At 45.9% G+C, this 6,684-nt stretch overlaps 1 pseudogene; it reads left to right on the forward strand.

Moving 5' to 3' along the window:
• Positions 1 to 2,124: 2,124 nt before the first annotated feature.
• Positions 2,125 to 6,684, forward strand: part of LOC105005135 — a 17,073-nt pseudogene continuing 12,513 nt past the window's right edge.

The following is a 6,684-nucleotide window of genomic DNA, read 5'->3' on the forward strand; positions in this document are numbered from 1 at the left end:
GGCCCACTTAACTTCACATTCCAGGATGTCTGGCTCTAGGTCAGTGATCATACCATCATGATTATCTGGGTCATGAAGATCTTTTTTGTACAGTTCTTCTGTATATTCTTGCCATCTCTTCTTAATATCTTCTGCTTCTGTTAAGTCCATACCATTTCTGTCCTTTATCAAGCCCATCTTTGCATGAAATGTTCCCTTGGTATCTCTAATTTTCTTGAAGAACATAAAGACATTATTTTTTTTATAAATTGAAAACCTAGGTACTAAATTAATACAATGTGTCACCACCAAGACACCCTTTATGACTACAGCAGAAGCCAAAGGAACCCAGGGGACAATGTGCTAGGACTAAATAAAATAACTTGATTTCTGCTCCCTGAAAAAAAGGACACCACATGGTATAGCTGGTTACTGAGACACTAGTGACGCTTCTGAGAAAGTGACTTATTTCCCAATGAGAAGGTCCGGACTCATCTGACTTTACCCCTGGACCTTCTCTTTATCCTGCCTGCAGGTGGCACAACCATCTTGCAACCATGACTGCATAAGCCTCATGCAGAGAGCCAAGCAGCGAAACACCAGGCTGCCTGGCAACTCCGGGGTGCTGCTCCATCCAGGGTTGCCTCCTCGTCTGGTGAAGCCTCCATGGTAATGATTCAGCTCCCTGCAGCTGAAAACTATCCTAATTGGTATAAAACAATGCCCACAAAAATGAAAAGGTCTGTTTATTTATCCTATGAATGTTTACTTGGTATCTTGGGTTGGACACAGTGTCAGGAGCTGGGCAAAGGCAGAGAACAAGATAAGGAGAAGGTGGGATGAATTGAGAGAGTAGCATGGAATCATGTACACTACCGTATGTATGTAGCCAGTGGGAATTTGCTGTATGCCTCAGAGAACTCAAACCGGGGCTCTGTGACAACCTAGAGGGGTGGGATGACCTGGGAAGTGGAAAGGGGGTTCAGGATGGACAAGACATGGATATACCTGTGGCTGATTCTTGTTGATGTATGGCAGAGTCCAACACAATATTCTAAAGCAATTATCCTTCAATTAAAAGTAAATAAATTAAAAAAAAAAAAAAACAAACAGGGCCAACCCCTCGAGAATTCACCAGAAGGGCAAGAGAGCCAGGTATCTAGTGATAACCTATCCAGAAGTAATCTCCTGGGGGATTAATTTCTGTATTTTCTCTTTTCCATGGGTCCTGACTATTTTAAACTTCCAGATGTGAACCTTGATCATAAGATAAAGGGCATGATGATCAAAATGACTGAAAATTATCAAAGGGGAAAAGCCTGCAAGGAGCAGAGGCCATAGCCATAAAGTGAAACGTGGCAGAGAGAGAGATGAGAGCTCCTTTCCCAGGAAGACAGGTGGGCGCTGCAGTGGCGGGTTGGGGGAAGGGAGGGGGTGGGGTCAGTGGAGGAAGCTGTCAGGCACTGAGATGGGAGGACAGATCCCGGGGTACTGGGGAGCAGGGATGGGGGTGCAGCACTGAAAGGACACAGAACCCCACCTCTCAGGGAGCAGAAGGAACCCACAATGATCAGCCCCCAGCTGTATGCACTCCCCACTCAGATGCAGACTTGTGGGTCCTGCCCATCACAGAGGAGGGAGGCCCTGGGGGCAACATGCCCTGTGGGTCAACCAGCAGGTCACCAGACAGGCTGCCCCGTTTCCCCGAGTGCCATCAGAAGCCCCCCAGCTGAGTTGCTGTGACCTGTGTGTCACAGAATTGCATGGTTTGTGCCTCGAACACCTCCCCTTCGGTGGGCATGACGCCTCCTGTATGTGGGGAGGCCTTCTTGGGAAGACAGCCCCACGCTGATGGCCCAGGACATTAAGTGTCCCCCTCGAAATATGCAGAGGGCAGGGCCTGGCTGACCAGAGAGGAGGAACAGTACGGAAGAAGAAAGCCCTCACTACTGGAAGCAGGTGAGTTTGAACAATAGTGTGGGGAAACCCAGTCTCATATGGTTTATTTAACTTTGAAACAAACAGCCCTGGGGCGACGAGATCACCCATTCTCTGGCCTCTGCACTTCACTGTTGCTTGCGTGGGCATCTGACCTGTCTCTCCAACTGCTTCCTCTCCCAACCCGCTGGGACCCCCTATTCCCGCATGCACCCTGGCAGCCTGTCCCAGGGGGAAATCTGGAGACTCTCAGACAAAGATGCTGGAAGCCTGGCGACACCACAGCCGATCCTGCATGGGCACAGTGGGGAAGATGCTGAGATGGTGGTTTGGGAAATTCATATTCCATATTGGAAATTTACTCGACCCAAGTAAGAGGGCTTATTACTCAAACTCAAGAAGCCTCTGATTCCCACCCTTCCTGAAAGAGAGGTCGTCTGACAGAGAGGTCATCTGAGGAAGGGAACCTGCCCTGCTGTGTCCAGGGACAGCCACAGGGAACATGCCCGCCTCTCGGACCCTCCAGGCTCTCCCCTTCTCCTGCTCACGTGTCCTCCATCATTGAATTTCTTGCCTTCCTGCCCAACCTGGTTTCTGCTTTTCATCAAAACCCTGAATTTTTGGTTTTACATCACTTGCCCCAACTCAGACTTTGCAACACCTTCAGGACACTGCTTTTAGAATTTTCATGTTGGGTTCCAAACACTCAACCTGTTATGAATCCAGCCTTACACTCAAGATATTATAGGCAAGGTCTCTGTTTCATGTGACCAACGGCTGTTTGGGGAATAACATTTTATTATTCTTATCTCCATTATTTAAAGATCTCTTAACTATAAAAATAAATATAAAAAGATCTCTTAAATAATGGAAATAAGAACAATAAAATGATTTTCCCCAATCCAGTCTCCATCCTGCAGCTAGAGTGACTTTTTAAAAAAAGAAAAAAGAAAAACCAATTATAACATGCTTCCAATTAAAGTAATGCTTCTCACTACTTTACGATAAAGTCCTAGGGCTTCCCTGGTGACTTAGTGTTAAAGAGTCTGCCACTGCAGGAGACATGGGTTTGATCCCTAGGTTGGGAAGATCCCCTGGAGGAGGAAATGGCAACCCACTCCAGTATTCTTGTCTGGGAAATCCCATGGACCGAGGAGCCTGGTGGACTAACAGTCTGTGGGGTCACAGAGTCGGACACAACTTAGCAACTAAGCAACTCCAATCCTAGCAGGACTTGCCCCCACGTCCACTCCCCAACTCTACCTTCTAGCCATACCCCATTCCCCAGCTACACTGGCCCTTTTTTTTTTTTTTAACTTTTTATTTTGTACTGAGGTATAGCCCATTAACAATGTTGTGGCAGTTTCAAGTGGACAGCAAAGGGACTTAGCCATGCATACCCATGGATCCATTCTCCTTCAAAGCCCCCTCCCATCCAGGCTGGCACATGACACTGAGTAGAGTTCTCTGTGCTGTACAGTAGGTGCTTGTTGGTTACCCACTTTGAATACAGCACACACTGGCCCTTCTTGACCTGCTACCCAACCCCTCTCCACCTTCTGCTCCTGGAGACCAGGCTCTTCTCCATCACAGCATGGAGTCTGCTGCAACTCCACGTTGACTGAGGTTATTATCTGAGTCATGGGTGACTTTGCCCTGAGACTAGTGGTTCCATGAAGTCAGCAAGTGCCTGTTTTCACCCACCAGCCTGTCTCCACAGCCTGCAATGTAACACATCCTCTACTGAAAATGCTGGTTTTAAAAAACACGTCTCTCTGGTTCGATATGCAGTAAAACACCAATTATTTCTAACAGGCTCATCAGAATGACAGCTCACATTATGTTAGAGCAATCATGTAACATCAGTAGCACACACTGTTTCATCATGCAATTTTCTTAGAAAGATTATTGAAGCCTTCTAAAATAGCCTTTAAAAAGCCTTTAAAAGCTATGAGCTTTCATATCTTGTGGACACACTGATAAAAAGAGCAAAGAGGGGCCTTCCCTGGTAGTCCAGTGGTTAAGAATCTACCTTGCAACGCAGGGACATCAGTTCAATCCCTAGTATGGGAAGATCCCACATGCCAGAGGAGGGGGCAAAGGGAGGGAGAGGAGGCAATTAAGCCCATGTTCCACAACTACTGAGCCTGTGCTCTATAGCTCAGGAGCTTCAACGACTGAGGCCCACCTGCCAAAGTTACTGAAGCCCGTGCACTCTAGAGCCTGTGCTCGGCAACAAGAGAAGTCGCTGCAATGAGAAGCCCAAGCACCAAAACTGGAGAGCGCCCCTACTCATTGCAACCAGAGAGAGGTCCACTCACAGCAACAAAGACCCAGCACAGCCAAAAATACATACATAAATAAATACATTGGTGTGACTTAAAAAAATAGAATTGTCAGAAAAAAGAGCAAAGACTAAAAAACTGTATCTTTCCATTACAGGAAATCCTGAAGTGCTTACCTGGGCCCAGATGTCCATGATCACCTCACAGTCTCAACCCACACACTGATGGGTCAGCACCCTCTTCAGGGCGAGGGGTCACCCCTCTTCAGGGCCACAAGTGATACTTGGGCTGCAAAGTTCTTGGTCATGGGGGCTTCTCTGTGCGTTGTGGGTGTTTAGCATCATCCCTGACCTCTATCCACTAGATACCAGCACTGCCCTCCCCTCAAATCAAACAAAAGTGTTTCTAGGCATTGTCACATATCACGTGACGGGGAAGAGGTGAGACTATCTCTAGTTGAGAACTACTGTGATGACCCAGGAACACTGATGCAGACCTGATGTCAGGCACAGGCTAGAGGCTCAGTAAGCACCCCCAGGGGAGCATCTGGCTTCCAGCATAACCATCATCGTCATCCTTACTATCAACATCACCATCATCACCATTATCACCATCAGCAGCATCCACATTACCATCAGCACCATCATCACGACAACTACCGTCACCATCATCACTCTCAGTAATCATCACCATCATCCCCTCCATCACCATCATCTCCATTATCACCATCAGCAGCATCCACATTACCATCAGCGCCATCATCACGACAACTACCGTCACCATCATCACTATCAGTAATCATCACCATCATCCCCTCCTTCACCATCATCTCCATTATCACCATCAGCAGCATCCACATTACCATCAGCACCATCATCACGACAACTACCGTCACCATCATCACTCTCAGTAATCATCACCATCATCCCCTCCATCACCATCATCTCCATTATCACCATCAGCAGCATTCACATTACCATCAGCGCCATCATCACGACAACTACTGGCACCATCATCATTATCAGTAATCATCACCATCATCCCCTCCTTCACCATCATCTCCATTATCACCATCAGCAGCATCCACATTACCATCAGCACCATCATCACGACAACTACCGTCACCATCATCACTCTCAGTAATCATCACCATCATCCCCTCCTTCACCATCATCCCCAGTATCATCACCATCATCCTTACCACCACCATCACCATCATGACTTCTCTGTACCTTAGTGACACAGCTCCCTGCCCCTCCTTTCATAACAAAGGATTCCATCTTCCTATCCCAGTTACTTAGGGTGCCTGGGCTTCTCAGCACTTTTGTCACACTGGCAAGAAAGCACCTTCTGAACACTTTGTGACCCCGTGGACAGTAGCCTGCACCAGGCTCCTCTGTCCATGGGATTTTCTAGGCAAGAGTACTGGAATGGATTGCCATTTCCTTCTCCAGGGAATCTTCCCGACCCAGGGATCAAACCCAGGTCTCCCACATTGATAGACGCATTACTGTCTGAGCCACCAGGCAAGTCCCTTTTGAGCTCAAGGTTTCACTATTTCAAATTATATGCTTTAGAGGGAAAAAAGATATCAGTCTATCTGAGAGCAAACAGGTTCTTTGCAAACAGGGAGAATCACCTAGAGCATGAAAGGAAAAAAGTATGAGACCGAGAATTTAGAAAAAGTAGAAAGAGTGTGTTTTCTTCTGTATGACAGTGAGAAGACTCATCTCTTTCACAGGCACTGCTTCTAGGAGCCATCAATTATATGTATATATATAGATAGATGTATATATATACATCTATATATACATGTATATATATACATCTATATAGATGTATATATATGTGTGTATATATATACATGTATACATATGTACATACATGTATACATGTGCATATATATACATATATATACACATCTATATAGATGTATACATCTATATATGTATATATACATCTATATATGTATACATTTATATATACATATATATATATATACATACATCCAAACACATATAAATGAAACAATAGTCTAAACAAAACTTGAAAAATCTAACAAAATTTAAATTCATATATGAAACAAAGTTTCACTTTTTTTAGTCACTTTGATGAATATTGTGTAGCACCATAGATTCTAGCATCCTTTCATCTTTACCTGTTCAATCAAAGTAAATGGAAATGATTTATGCTCACCTAGACTTTACATCTCGGAGAAGGCAATGGCAACCCACTCCAGTACTCTTGCCTGGAAAATCCCATGGATGGAGGGGCCTGGTAGGCTTCAGTCCATGAGGTCACTAGGAGTCGGACACGACTGAGCGACTTCACTTTCACTTTTCACTTTCATGCATTGGAGAAGGAAATGGCAACCCACTCCAGTGTTCTTGCCTGGAGAATCCCAGGGACGGGGGAGCCTGGTGGGCTGCCGTCTCTGGGGTCGCACAGAGTCGGATATGACTGAAGCGACTTAGCGGCAGCA

Source organism: Bison bison, unplaced genomic scaffold (genome assembly GCF_000754665.1).
Source record: "Bison bison bison isolate TAMUID 2011002044 unplaced genomic scaffold, Bison_UMD1.0 scf7180017864486, whole genome shotgun sequence".
NCBI lineage: Eukaryota > Metazoa > Chordata > Mammalia > Artiodactyla > Bovidae > Bison > Bison bison.